A 13,495-nucleotide genomic window follows, 5' to 3' on the forward strand; every position below is an offset into this window, starting at 1 on the left:
CTTTCTTTCTTTTTTTTTTTTAAGAATGGGAACTTTTTATTATTTATTTATCATTCATTCATTCATTCATTCATTCATTCATTCATTCATATGTATACAGTGTTCTTCCTGCATGTATGCCTGCAGGTTAGAAGAAGGCACCAGATCTCATTACAGATGGTTGTGAACCACCATGTGGTTGCTGGGAATTGAACTCAGTCCTCTGGAAGAGCAGCCAGTGCTCTTAACCTCTGAGCCTTCTCTCCAGCCCCGGAGTTTGCTTTCTTTATGGCAAAAGCTAGCCATGTGGGCAAATAAACTGCCCTTGCCTCAATTGCTGACAGTTACTGTCCACACTGGACCAGTAGGATGCAAGAAACGCTATTGCCGAGCTTTGCCAAGACAAGGTAGGACAGTCCTTCAAAATTCCCTGCTTCACAGGAAAGTCTGTCAAATATGCTAGGCCTGTAGGCCGGAGTTGGATGTCCCAATGTTACACAGGAGCTTTGGGTGACTGTCCAGGCAGCCAGATGTCCCTGTCACTAGGTAACATTACATCCTTCTAGGGTCTTTGATAGAGTTGAAGACTAGACAGTTATAGTTTTCCTTAGTTATGCTAAAAGGTAAATTAGATACAAAACTTTGAAGTCACAAAGATAAATGACAGAATATTTTCTCTAATTTTGTCAAATACAAATAAACTAGATATTGTAACTGTAATTCTTTTTTTTTTTCCTTTTTTTCTTTTTTTTGGTTTTTCGAGACAGGGTTTCTCTGTGTAGCTTTGTGCCTTTCCTGGAACTCACTTGGTAGTCCAGGCTGGCCTCGAACTCACAGAGATCCGCCTGGCTCTGCCTCCCGAGTGCTGGAATTAAAGGCGTGTGCCACCACCGCCCGGCGTAACTGTAATTCTTAATAACTGTTTTGTGATATATAGTTTTACTATGTTAAGGTTAAAACCAAAAGACAAAAAGGAGGAAATGCTTTAGAATAATCCTTCTGTACATTGTGAATATGTATTACTCTCATTGGTTAATAAGACGCTGATTGGCTGATAGCCAGGCAAAAAGTACAGGCAGGGAGATCAAACTGAGAATGATGGGAAGGAGGGCAGAGTCAGGGAGATGCCAGCCAGCCTCTGAGCAAGCTGGACATGTAGAAAATGAGGTAACAAGCTGTGAGCCACATGGCAAAACATAGATTAATAGAAATGGGTTAATTTAGGTTGTAAGAGCTAGTTAGTATTAAGCCTGAGCTATTGGCCGAGAATGTATAGGTAATATAAGCCTCTGTGTATTTACTTAGGAGCAGGCGACTGGGACAGGAAAACTCTACCTACAAATGACCGACTTTCTTCTTTTGTCTTTAGTTGTTATTTGAGACAGGGTCTCAGCTCTGGCTGTCCTGGAACTATACATATCAGGCTGGCCTCAAACTAACAAAGAACCACTGGCCTCAGCCTCCCATATGCTGAAATTAAAGGTGTGATCCACTGTGCCCACCTTCACCAACTAGGCCTTACCCCTTGAAGGTTCCAGTTTCCCAAAACTGTGATGCCTGCTGGGGAACAAGGAAAACATGAGCCTATAGGAGACAGGTTAGATTTGAACTATAAAAACTGAGTATTACAGGGGCTGGAGAGATGGTTCAGCAGTTAAGAGCACTGGCTGCTCTTCCAGGGGACCCAGGTTCAATTCCCAACACTCACATGATGGCTCACAACCATCTGTAAAATGATGCTCTCTTCTGGGGTGCAGACATACATGCAGACCAAAACCGATATACATAAAATACATAAATAAACAGATCTTAAAATTGAGTATTATTATTAAAAAAGTATAGTCGGTCCCATACTTTATTGGCATTAGTTTCATTCTTGGAGTGTGTACAGAAAATTAGAATGCCTTAGGCAGATAATGGAAGGAAAAGTGGTCAAAGATTCTCCAGTATGTGCAAAGCACACAACTGACACCCCCACACACTGCCCCTGCCTGCATGGGAATTCCTCCCAGACCAGAGTCCTGGTGTATGCTCTGAAGAGAGCTGCCCACTTTCTAGAACATGGGGTTGGGGGTGGGGTGGGGCTGGTCCACACACAATGAATTGATAAACATCTATACTATACAGATCTGCCCATGTCTGAAGACAGCCAAGGTCCATATATACAGACAACATAACAGAGGACAGTCTCAGTGTCCTGTGACAATCAATGCTGCCAACCCTAAGGGTATCCCAGCTCTTTCTGACCTGTCCTTAGCTATGGAGCCTCCCTACCTCCAGCTATATCACCAGAGTCATGGCTGGCTCTGGCAAATAGGTACTGGGCCAGCCCTAACTAGAATGAATGCTCTATAGGGCACATGTGGCCTCTGCTGGGTGAAGTCCAGGAATAACAGCACCTGGGACCTGGTGATGTCCCTGCCAATGGACTATGCCAGGAAGATGAGGGGGAGGGACGCTAGGACTGAACCTCAGTCACGGCACAGTCACCACCAGGAAGGAGAACTTTCAGTGCACCTACACACACTGGTGTTATTGAGCACCTCTGGGCCCTGCCAGAAGGATGTGCCAGATGTGAAGGGAAGGAGTCCAGTCTCCTAAGGCTGCTGGTGGAAGTCTTCCCAGAACCAGGGCTCAGATTCCCTGGTCTTAAGAGCTAGCCAATTCAAAATGAGAAAGTGCCCTGCAATTGAGCTTTTTTTTTTTCTTCTTTCTTTAGACAGGGTCTCTCCCTGTTACTATGTAGACCAGCCTGGCCTCGAACTCAGAGATCTGCCTGCCTCAGCCTGCCAAGTGCTGGGATTAAATGCATGTGTCACCACACTCAGCTGAACTATTCTTGGTACACAGCTGATGGGGAAGGACAGTTTTCAGACACTCCTGGCCCATTTGCTAATAATGCTTTCAAGAACTGTCCCAGCATTCACTGTCCACTCAGACTGTCTGAGGTCTCTCCACTCCTCCCAGGACTCCATTCTCCAGTTGAGGCTCCTTTCTTTTTGGTGGGTGTGGGTATCTACATGCCTGCCTCATGACCTACCATCCCTTCCTTCAGCTTTGTGGAGCTGCCTAGCAAGTCTTATATCACAGCAAAATTTCTTTTTTTTGTTGTTGTTGTTCTTTTTGCTTTTTGAGACAAGGTCTCATGTAGCCCAGGTAGTCTGGTCCCTCAGGACAAAGAACTGTCAGGTGTATGAGGTAACTGTCGAGTGTCAGAGCATTCAGGCTTCTGTGGAAAAAGCAAGGCCTGAACCCAACACTAAGTCCTACCCAGTGTTGCCTCTGCTTCGGCAAGTGCGCTCAGTCCCCTGGTATGGAGTCTGCCTACCTTCCCTGAAAAATCTGAGTCACAAAACTCCTTTGTTCTCCACATTTTGAAGGGAAGATTCTTCCCTTTAAGACCCCTTCATGGCTGTCTATGGCCATGCTATATCTCTAGTCTAGAATTGAGAGGTTGTAGTGGTTTGAAAGAAAATGGCCCCAAAGGGAGTGGTACTGTTAGGTGTAGCCTTATTGGAGTAGATGTGACCTTATGGAGGAAGTGTGTCACTGTGGAGGCAGGCTTTGAGGTCTCACATATGTTTAAGCCACACCCAGTGAGACAGACGACTATCTGTTGCCTGCAAGATGTAGGACTCTCAACTACTTCTCCAGCACCACATCTGCCTGTATGCTGCCATGTCCCAACATGATAACGGACTGAACCTCGGGAATCTCTCCTTCAGGTCCCCCGTCATGATACACATAGCAGCTATCCTTCCAAACGAAGCTCTTCTTTGGACCTGAGGGCCCACTCTGCCAATAACAAAGTTCTTTTGAGGCCTGATCTCATTTCAGGTCCTTCCCATGAACCTGAATTTTAAGTTACAACAGCTTTGAACTCACTATAGAGCCAAGGTTGACTTTGAAGTCCTCTTCCTTTACCTCAAGTCCTGGGATCACAGGTATATGCCATACTTGGCTAAAATTTCCCATAGGAATAACTCCTTTCCTATTCCAACGTGAGATCCCCTTTTCTGGCTTTTCGATTGGCCTTGTCTGTCTGTTTGGATGGTGCAAGGCAGGGGCAACAACTGGGCATCTCAAATGCACAGCCAATCCCTGAGTATCTTACTGAGCCATCCAGCCTGCCCCACTTCATCTGACTTCTGCCGCCTTAGGTCTGGCAGCATCCCAGGCTTCAATGGTGCAGCAGTTAGCCTTCACCCCAGTTTGGGCTCTCATATCTGGAGAGGTGGTTTCTTTCCTGGCTATTCACAGACGCTATGGGTTGGATACATCCCAAACTCAGCCTTCCACCCTCATGGGGTGGTGGTGCTGAGAGGTGATAAGACATCTAAGAGTTTGGATCTAGGGGGCTGGAGAGTTGGCTCAATGGTTAAGAGCATTGGCTAATCTTCCAGAGGACCTAGGTTCCAGTTCCAGCACCCACATGACAGCTTAAGACAGTATGTAACTAGTTCCAGAGGATCCAATGCCCTCTTCCAGCCTCTGAGAGCACTACACACATGTGGTGGGCATGCATACATGTAGGTAAACACTCATACACATATTAAATTAAATTAAAAGGGAAAAATAACTTAGGCCTGGAGAGGGGCCCTTGTGGGGCTTTTGAAAAAGCAGGTTATTACGAGTCTTCTCACATACACTCCTGTCATGGCCATCTGCCAGGTAATGCAGCATGTGGGGTGCGAGGGCTTATCAGAGTTTATATCACACCTTTTGGACTTTCAACAACCCAAACTATGAGCTTAAAAAAAAAAATCTGGGGGCTGGAGAGATGTCTCAGCAGTTAAGAGCACTGGCTGCTCTTCCAAAGGACCCCAGTTCAATTCCCAGCACCCACATGGAAGCTCACAGCTATCTCTAACTCCAGTTCCAGGGGATCTGACACCCTCACACAGACATATACGCAGGCAAACCACCAATGCACATAAAATAAAAATAAATAAATCATTCTAGAACTGTTCTCTTTATAGAGTCAGCCTACTTTGTCTCTTCTGCTGTGGCAATGAAAACTAGAATAACCGAGCCTTACACAGTGGCCATGACAACACACACACAGAGTTCTACCACTTAGGAGACAGACAGGAAGATCACAAGTTCAAGGCCAGGCTGGAGTACAGGGGACCTTATTCCAAAGAAAGTGATCTTCTAGAAGCGGAGCTGGGCCATCCAAAGCTGCACTGTAACTGGCATGTCTGGAAGGAATGAGGGACACTGAATAAACACTTGCGCCCCCATTCTAACTACGCAAATGGCTAAAGCAAGGCACCCTAGGAACTGGAATTCTCCCAGGAATCTCCAGCTTGTCAGGCGACCTCACAGGAGAGACTAGCCTGGCAGGACAGACTGGAGCTGAGACCTTGCTGGACTGCTTAGTGGCACTTCTTACCTTCCCCTCATCTGCACCCTCAGGTTAGGGACCCTGCCGATGGATGGAGGAGTCAGCCAGCCTTTACAGGCTATCTATCACCTTCCCTAAACTGCTAAGCCATTGGCACGTAGCAGCCTTGAGGTAGGGCGAACACCAGAATTAGTTTCCTAATTATTCCTATTTAGCGCCTTCATCAATCTGCTAAATTCAGAGGTCCTTCTCTAAGACTATAGACACAAAGATGCCAACTCCATCATATTACAGCTTCCCCTGCCAGCACTGTTAAAGGGTATGATCACCTGAAACCCATCTCAGAGCACCCGACTGGACAGGCCTTGGGGGTAAGAGTGAGGGACAGGTATGTTACACAATCTCTTTGTCCTTCCTGATGTGGTCACACTGAATAAATCTTTTCTGCTTGCCACTATTACATTAGGTATTTAATTTTTTTAGATTTATTTATGTGTATAAGCATTTTGTCTGCATGTGTGTCTGTGTACCTTGTGTGTGCTCAGGGGCAGTTGTGAGCTCTCATGTAGGTGCCAGGAACTGAACCTGGGTCCTCTGCAAGAGCACCAAGTGCTTTAACAGGTGAGCTGTCTCTCCAGTCCCTTAATTTGGGTCTTTTAATTGGTTTATTGAGGACAGTGATGGGGCACAAGCTGTGATTCGAAGTCCAGCAATAGTGCTATCCCTGTTAGCCATGTTGGATAGTACACCAGTACCAAAGCCTCTGAGGTAACGCGGTGAGGAGGTCCATAGCATTCAGTATTTTATGTGTATGTGGTGCTGGGGATGGAACCTACAGCCTCCATCATGCCCTAGCCTGCTTACAAGTGCTCTAACACATTACACCTGAAGCCCTCAGAGCCGGAAGCCAGCTTATAGCCTTCCGGTGGTGCTGTCCCTGTCCTGGGCAGCACACAATGGCCAACAGCAACAAGTCCCTGCTCCTAAGGCAGCAGCAGGGAGGTGGCAGCCAGGAGAGCGAGTATCACTCTGGTCCATGGGGTCAGGAGGCTGACAGGAACAGCTTGTCTCAGGGACAGCCAGAGGACAGGAAGCAGGGGCCTGGGTGCCAGCAATGGTTTCTGTGTCTGACTGCGAATGGCTAGGCTCCCTGGTAGAAGCCATCAAGTGAGGGACTGAAAACCTGTGCACCTGCAGCTAGCATGTTTCAAGACAAGGAAGAAAGCTTGTACAGCCTGCTCATCCCATGCTGATGCAGGTGGAGAAGAAACGAAAGAACAGACGTGTCATGGTCCAGAACACAGGGACACAGGGCACAGCACAGGTGGACTGCCTGACAAGAGCATCATCCAGCGGAGCAGCGTGCAACACACGCTTGGGGCCTGGGGGAGATGGCATGCGGGGCACGTGGGCAGGAGCATGGAGATGCAGGAACACACACACACGAACAGGAGGCATTTTTTTTCCCTGACTTTCCAACTGGAGGGCTAACATTTTGAGACAGTCTACCAGGGCTGTCGGAATCAAGGCTTTGGAGAGGTCATGTGATGTTTGCAGTCAGCTGACAGTTAACTAAAAGGAATGAAAATGCACTTTGGGGGCTGCCCAGTCTGCCAGTCTGGGGAGGATGGTCAGTGGACAGGTCCCTTAGGCTTCCAGCCCACCTCAAGCAGCCACATAGCTGCTGGGCGTGGTAGTCCTGGGGCTGAAGCTGTTCTTTTGGGCAGGTCGAGACAGATAGACAGACAGAAACTCCTGATGTGATGGGCTGTGATCTGGGCTCCAGGGAGCTGCCAGCAGAGGAGGTAAACACACATGGAACACTGTGTCACCGTTCCCGAGACCTTGGCTAAGAAATCGTGACGTCTGGAAATTCTCCCAGCAACCAATCCAAAACAGCACCCTCCTCCTCTGCCCCATCTCGGCAGCCAGAGCTCCTTAAGCCAATGGCTGCTCATTCCAGCTATCACACAGCAGCTCACCATGACAGACTCTCTCCTGTGACACCTTCTCCTCAGCCCTCCCCAGTGTTCCGAAGACGTTAAGTCAGCCCCACACCAGGGTCACTGTCTCTTCACAGTTCAAAGAAACAGCACAAACCAAGTCTGTGGTGTGACAGAAAGCTGTGGATACAGGGCAGGCTTGCCTTTCAGCCTCCCCTTGGTAGGAAGGCCAGTCTGCTCCCACCCCCACCCCCACAATAGGGACAGGCTTGGCCTTTAGATGGCTTCTAATACCTCATTGTGTATTGAAAAATAAATAAATACAGTGTTCTGTTTAGTTCTTGAAACAGGAGCCCTGACATGTCTAAAACTCTCTACATAGACCAGGCTAGCCTAAATTCTTAGGAGATCTGCCCACCTGTTTCCCAGGTACTGGATTAAAGGTGTGTGCCACCACACCCAGAAAAAATATGGCATTCTTGCCTTGGTTTTTTTTTTTTTTCTCCCCTTGAGACAGGGTTTCTCTGTGTAGGCTTGGCTGTTCTGGAACTTTGCTTTGTTGAACAGACTGGCCTTGAACTCAAAGAGATCCACCTGCCTCTGGCCTCCTGAGTGCTGGGATTAAAGTCGTGTGCCACCATTATGGTATTCTTGAAGAAAAAAAAAGATTTATTTATTTCATGCATGTGTTTTGCTTACATGTATGTCTGTGTACCGTGTGCATGCCTGGTGCCTGCAGAGGTCCAAGAAAAGAGGTCTCAGGTTTCCTGGAACTGCAGTTGTAATTTGCTGTCTGGGTGATAGGAAGAGAACCCAGGGCCTCTGAAGGAACAGAGCCATCTTACCTGAGCCATCTCCGCTCACAACTTCCCCAAAGACAGGACAAAAGCAAGCACTTAAAACAGTGTGCCTGTAGGACACAAATGTCAGCAGTGTGCCAAGGGGGCAGCCGCTGGGAGGTGGTGCTAGTCTTCTGAGTGTGTATATATCATTTTTGCAATCTCAAAAGGGAACTGAGTACGACACACACACTTGTAATCCTAGCACTTGGGAGGCAGCGACAGGAGGTAACGAATCCAATGCCAATCTAGGAACGCAGCTAGAGCAGGTAAAAGCACTTGCTGCACAAGTCTGCTGACCCAAGTCCAGTCTCCAGAACACAGCCCAAGGAGAACCAACTCATAAAGGCTGTACTCTGTGCACAAGTCTGAGCATCTCTCTCTGTCACACACACACACACACACACACACACACACACACACACAGAGAGAGAAAATAACAAGAAAAAAGTTTCTCAGCACTCTGGAGGCTGAGACATAAGACAGACACAAGTTCCAGGCCAGCCTGGGCTACATAGCAAGCTCTAGGCTAGTCAAGACTATACTGCAAGGCATTGCCTCAAAGAGCAATGAACAGTGAGTTCTGCCTACCTCTGCATCCCAGGTGTGAACTACCCGTCCAGCCTCATTTACAGACATTTTATGTTAAAACAGCAATGACCCAGGCTCAAGGCATGAAAAAAATGTATCTGACCTTGAGTATGGCCTTATCTCTTTACCCAGACACTGTGAGAGAACTTCAAACAAAACTGTTTACAGTAAGATAGCCTACCCCTGAGGGCACACTTTCACCACATAACCTTGTCAGGTGCCATCAGAAACCATCCAAGTGACAAGAGGGAACTTCAAACCTCACTCAAAGGGTTGCTTTTTTTTTTTTGGTGGGGGAGTTTAGTTTTTCAAGGCAGGGTTTCTCTGTGTAACAGTCCTGGCTGTCCTAGAACTCCTTTTGTAGACCAGGCTGGCCCCATCTGCCTCTACCTCCCCAGTGCTGGGATTAAAGGAGTGGCCACCATGCTCACCGGCTGAATGAATTGCTTTTGAGAAGCCCAACCTCTGGGGTATGTTTCACTTTTTCTGAGCACCTCTTTTGCTCCTAATCTTCATGCTTAAGCCTCTATTGAAATATTTTAACACAATCTCCAACTCTGCTTCATAAACTGGCTAGCCTGGAACCTGATGAGACATGAGTCCAGGGCCTTAGAACTACAGGAAACCTTAGGCTGTCGAGGGTGACAGCTGGGAACTGTGTCTCTCTGACCTGTGTGTCCCCCTCAAATGCTGATACAAAAGTAAAATGAAAATGTAGGATTGGAAGCCATGGTAGGAGCACCTGAAGAGATAGGAGCACGGGAGCACCCTGCGTCCCTGCACTAGGAATCCAGGGGGAGCAGAGGCTCTGCTCTATCTGGCAATGGCCACCCTCTCCTGAAGATCACATGACTGGGGGTGGGGCAGAGGAGCACAGCCTGGAAGCCAAGCACCCTGGGCTGGAGCAGCCTTGTAAACACTTGACTCCTTAGCTAGAGTTTCCTTCACTATGGACAGTGCTGGACCAATGAATATTGTCTTAAAAAGTTGTCTAGAGGATGCCTTTCACCGTGTCAGCCAGCTGTCCTTTACAGCTGCTGTCACATCTACCTCAGAGGACGGCTCTGAGCCCAGTAGGGGCAAAACAGCAGTCAGCAGGTCCAACCAGTAGACAGCGCTGAGAAAGACGCACTTCACTGGGGGAGGGGCGGGAGGACTGAGGGTCAGGGACTTGTGGAAGGTCATAGGTTCACTCTAAAGAGGCGACAGGCAGAAGGAAGCACGGGAGAGACACTGAGGGTAGACAGGTGGGGTCTCCACATCGGAACCTCCTTGCCCACACCTGGGCTGCTAAAGAGCCTAGAGTAGGGCCTGGATGCAGTCTACACGCAACGCTCTCCAGTTCCGGGCGTGGGTTTACCAAGCCAACCCAGTAAAGCCCATACCAGGCACAGGAATGACCCAGCACTTGCTGCCTACCCTGACACATCGTGAGGCCTGAGGCCTCATAGCAGGCTTCAGGGAGAGAGGGGGCGACGTGACTAGGCTCCAGAGCGGTCCCTGACGCTGGAGGCTGCAGCCCTCTACCCTGCAACAACCATGCAACTCCCTGTCCCACCAATCTAGCCTCTTGCACAGCGAGTCTGCTCCTGTCTGCCGTGACCCCCTCCCCGCACCTAGTCCTGGCAGGCATAATCAGAAACATCTTTCAGTACCGTGGGGGCTGCTTTCAATTGTCAGAGAAGGTCTGGTCTGTCGGACTAGAGTCCCGAGCCAGGCTATTTAGTTTCCATTTTACGCCTTGGAAAGGCGAAACTGAGTTAGGACGAGAAGGTGCGGGCCGCCTCGGCCTCGACCAACCTGGTCCAGACCGCGTTCCAGGAGCCCGGCGCCCGACCGTGGGTTAGCCCCGCCAGGAGCGCAGCCCGCCCGCCCCAGCCTCCCGCCGGCCCCAGCCTCCCGCCGCACACTCACCGCCTCCGCAGCCGCCGACTTCCGGGTGCCGCACCCGCGCACCCCAGCCACCAGCCCGGGCCCGCCCAGCCCGCCGCCAGGGCGCTCGCTATTGGGCGCAGCAGCGAAGGGCGGAGCGGCGCACCTAGAGCCGCCGCCTTGTTGGCTGTGCGTGCCGTCGCTCAGAGACTCGGCGCTCCGCCCCCGCAGCTGCGCCAAGACTGGAACTGCGCCAAAGCAGGAGCTGTGTCTGGGCGCTTCATGCTGCCACAGCAACCCCAGCCTGCGGGGTATCTCTGGGAGACTGAGATAGCCCCTGAACCCCGACGGGTTCAGGCGCCGGAACCGCTGACCCTAGGCTGTGTTCTGATCTTAGCCTCTAGATCTGTCCTGGATCTGTCCCTTCCCTTTGTCGCCTCCAATTCAGTCCAGACTGTCTGTCTGTCTGGCCTCTGACCCCTTATCTCTCGCAGTCCTTGCATTAGAAACCACCCAACACAGAACTTGGACTTTTGCTCCACCTCGCCTTCCACAGTCTTTAAGCAGACATGGAGGCTGTCCTGAAGGTCCAGACCTCAAGGATAAGGAGTTGACTACGCTTGAACTATGCTCAGGCGTGGGGCCTTCAGAACAGGATAGAGGCATTCATTCACTGGGGCTTCCTGTGCCCGTTAGCATCAGGTTGTGTCAGGGGCCTGAGCATCACTAAGGTGGAGCAAACAAGTCCCTCCCCAAGGTGAATACTCAATACAATGACAAGGATGAGAAGCACAATAAGGACAATGACATTGTACCACAGGCTCTCAAACCAGCGCCTTGATGCCCAGCTCTCACTCAGTTAAGCTATTCAGTTGAAGTAAAATAAAGGGCTGGCAAGATGTGAGTATAGATGCTTGCTGTCAAACCCGGCCACCTGAGTTCCCTCCCTGGGACCCACAAGGTGGAAGGAGAGAACTGAGTCCTTGAAGTTGTCCTCTGACCTCCACATGTACATTGTGGTGCATACACACTAAATAAAATGTAATTTTAATTTTTTTTTTTAAGGGCAAGCGGCAGTAGCTGTATGGAAGATCTAGATGCCACGGTCCCAAACTGCAATGCTGATATTTTGCAGATAACTGGAACTCAGAGAGGCAAAGGCGACTGTAGCCAGACCCAGCCACGGAGGCTGCTCTGCCCATATCACTGCCTCACCTGTATTCCTCCTCCCCAGAGCCGAGGGAACCATTTGCAGCCAACATAACAGGACTCGGCACACCGTGACGCATGGCCAGCAGGTGGCAGACCTAGCTAGGCACGTCCATTCTCCCTCCAGTTTAGCACAATCGCTCCATGCTCCCTCTAGCGACCTCCCACTGAGCAGCCAGACCACTTAGTCTACAGCATTCAGAGGTAGTACTGGTGGTGGGCATGTAGGACACAGGCTTGGGGATAAATGAGTATGGGCTAGGTTATGGGCCAGCAGACACACCAAGCCTTGGCGTGGGACACGGGTTGGACAAGCTTTCCCATCACTAACAGAGATGCAGGAACATGTTGGATGGTGGTTGAAATCCCATCACAGGCAGCAGGTGGCCGTGTGACCTGATTTGAACACCCCCCCCCCCCATTTGAGTCTGGCTCGTTGCCGTCCCACCTCCAACTGCACATCCCTCACCACGTCTGTAACCATCTTTTCAGGTGCTGACTGGTTGGAAAGTTCTTCCTGACACACACCTTCGCTCTGTGACTTTCCCAGCACTGTCCCTCCAAAGCTGACCAGCAGCTGGCTAGACAGGGTGAGGCGGTGGGAACACTGAACTACCGGCCCCTGTGGTCCTCTGCTCCACTTCTGACCCTGCCTAGTAGGCAGGCTGCAAGATAGCACCCCGAGACCTACCTGAGCCATCTCTACCCACTCTGGGCTTTGCTGTGCATCAAGTAACCAGGCTCTAAAGCAGACAGGTCTCTGGAAGGGGGCATTCCTAGCTTGAGCTAATTTGGGAGGAATCTCTCCCTTTTGCCCTCTTCCAGCAGAGAAGAGACATGTTCAGCCTCTTTTGTACCATCAGCAAGTATGCGGGAATAGTGATACAGAACTATGAGGTTTTCAAAAGAAGGGCTCCAGGATGCCTAGGGACCCATGCCTTTGGAGAATGCCAGGGGACAGCTGGACTTACTAAATCCACTTCTGATGGAGGAAAGAGACTCCCCCACCACATAGCAACTTAGCCAGAATGGCAACTGTAGTGTTGCTCTACATGGAGAGCTGCCTTCTGGGAGGACTCTGTTTTCTTGGGGGTGCTCACTCTGTCTTCCCAGAGCTGCAACAATATCTCAATGCTAGGATGCCAAATGGTGTTCATTTCAAGTGCCAATACCAATGGAGTAGTAGTAGCAAGGAGTTATCAGTTTTTATTGCTAGAAAACTGGTGGACCCGGGGGGACCCAGAAGTGAGATCTTCCTCCAGGGATTTTACTTTCTTTGTTCTTGCCAAGCAACCATTATTGGGTGAGCATTGCTGGACTCAGCATAAGTGGGTGAATTATGACTGTCTGGGAACTCCCCCCCCCCCCCACTGGCCTCCATTAGCACTGTCTGTAGGGGCCTTGGAAATACAGACAGCCCAGAAGTTACTAATTTCCGGGTGCATCCGGGGCATGAAAGGCTTATAAGCAAGCACAGGCCAGATTCATCTCTGCACTCTCGTCTCCTGTTTACAGCGACCCTGGTGGTTCCCCTCCACTGCCTTATGTCATGCAGAGATGTGGTTGGTGTTCTCTACCTGGCAGGGATATGTGTTAATCTTTTCAGGCAGCGGATGAAGCTCCTTGATGTTTCTCCAAGACTCAAAGCACAGCAGAGGAAATGCCGACACCAGGGTGGGGTGGGGAGAGATAAACACACAATTCCCCTTTCCCAG

The 13,495-nt window shown here is 49.8% G+C and overlaps 1 protein-coding gene across 3 annotated transcripts in view; it reads right to left on the reverse strand.

The window, feature by feature from the left end:
- The window catches only part of Tango2 (transport and golgi organization 2 homolog), a 51,218-nt gene that overhangs the window by 37,196 nt on the left and 527 nt on the right, over nucleotides 1–13,495 (reverse strand). The window contains exon 1 of one of the 3 annotated variants that reach the window (XM_059277366.1): nucleotides 10,614–10,650. The exons of 1 other annotated variant lie outside the window; for it this stretch is intronic. The gene's annotated coding sequence lies outside the window, so the exon portion shown is untranslated. One more of the 3 variants, XM_059277368.1, reaches the window with a different exon arrangement.

This window comes from Peromyscus eremicus, chromosome 12, assembly GCF_949786415.1.
Source record: "Peromyscus eremicus chromosome 12, PerEre_H2_v1, whole genome shotgun sequence".
In the NCBI taxonomy this organism is placed as follows: Eukaryota; Metazoa; Chordata; class Mammalia; order Rodentia; family Cricetidae; genus Peromyscus; species Peromyscus eremicus.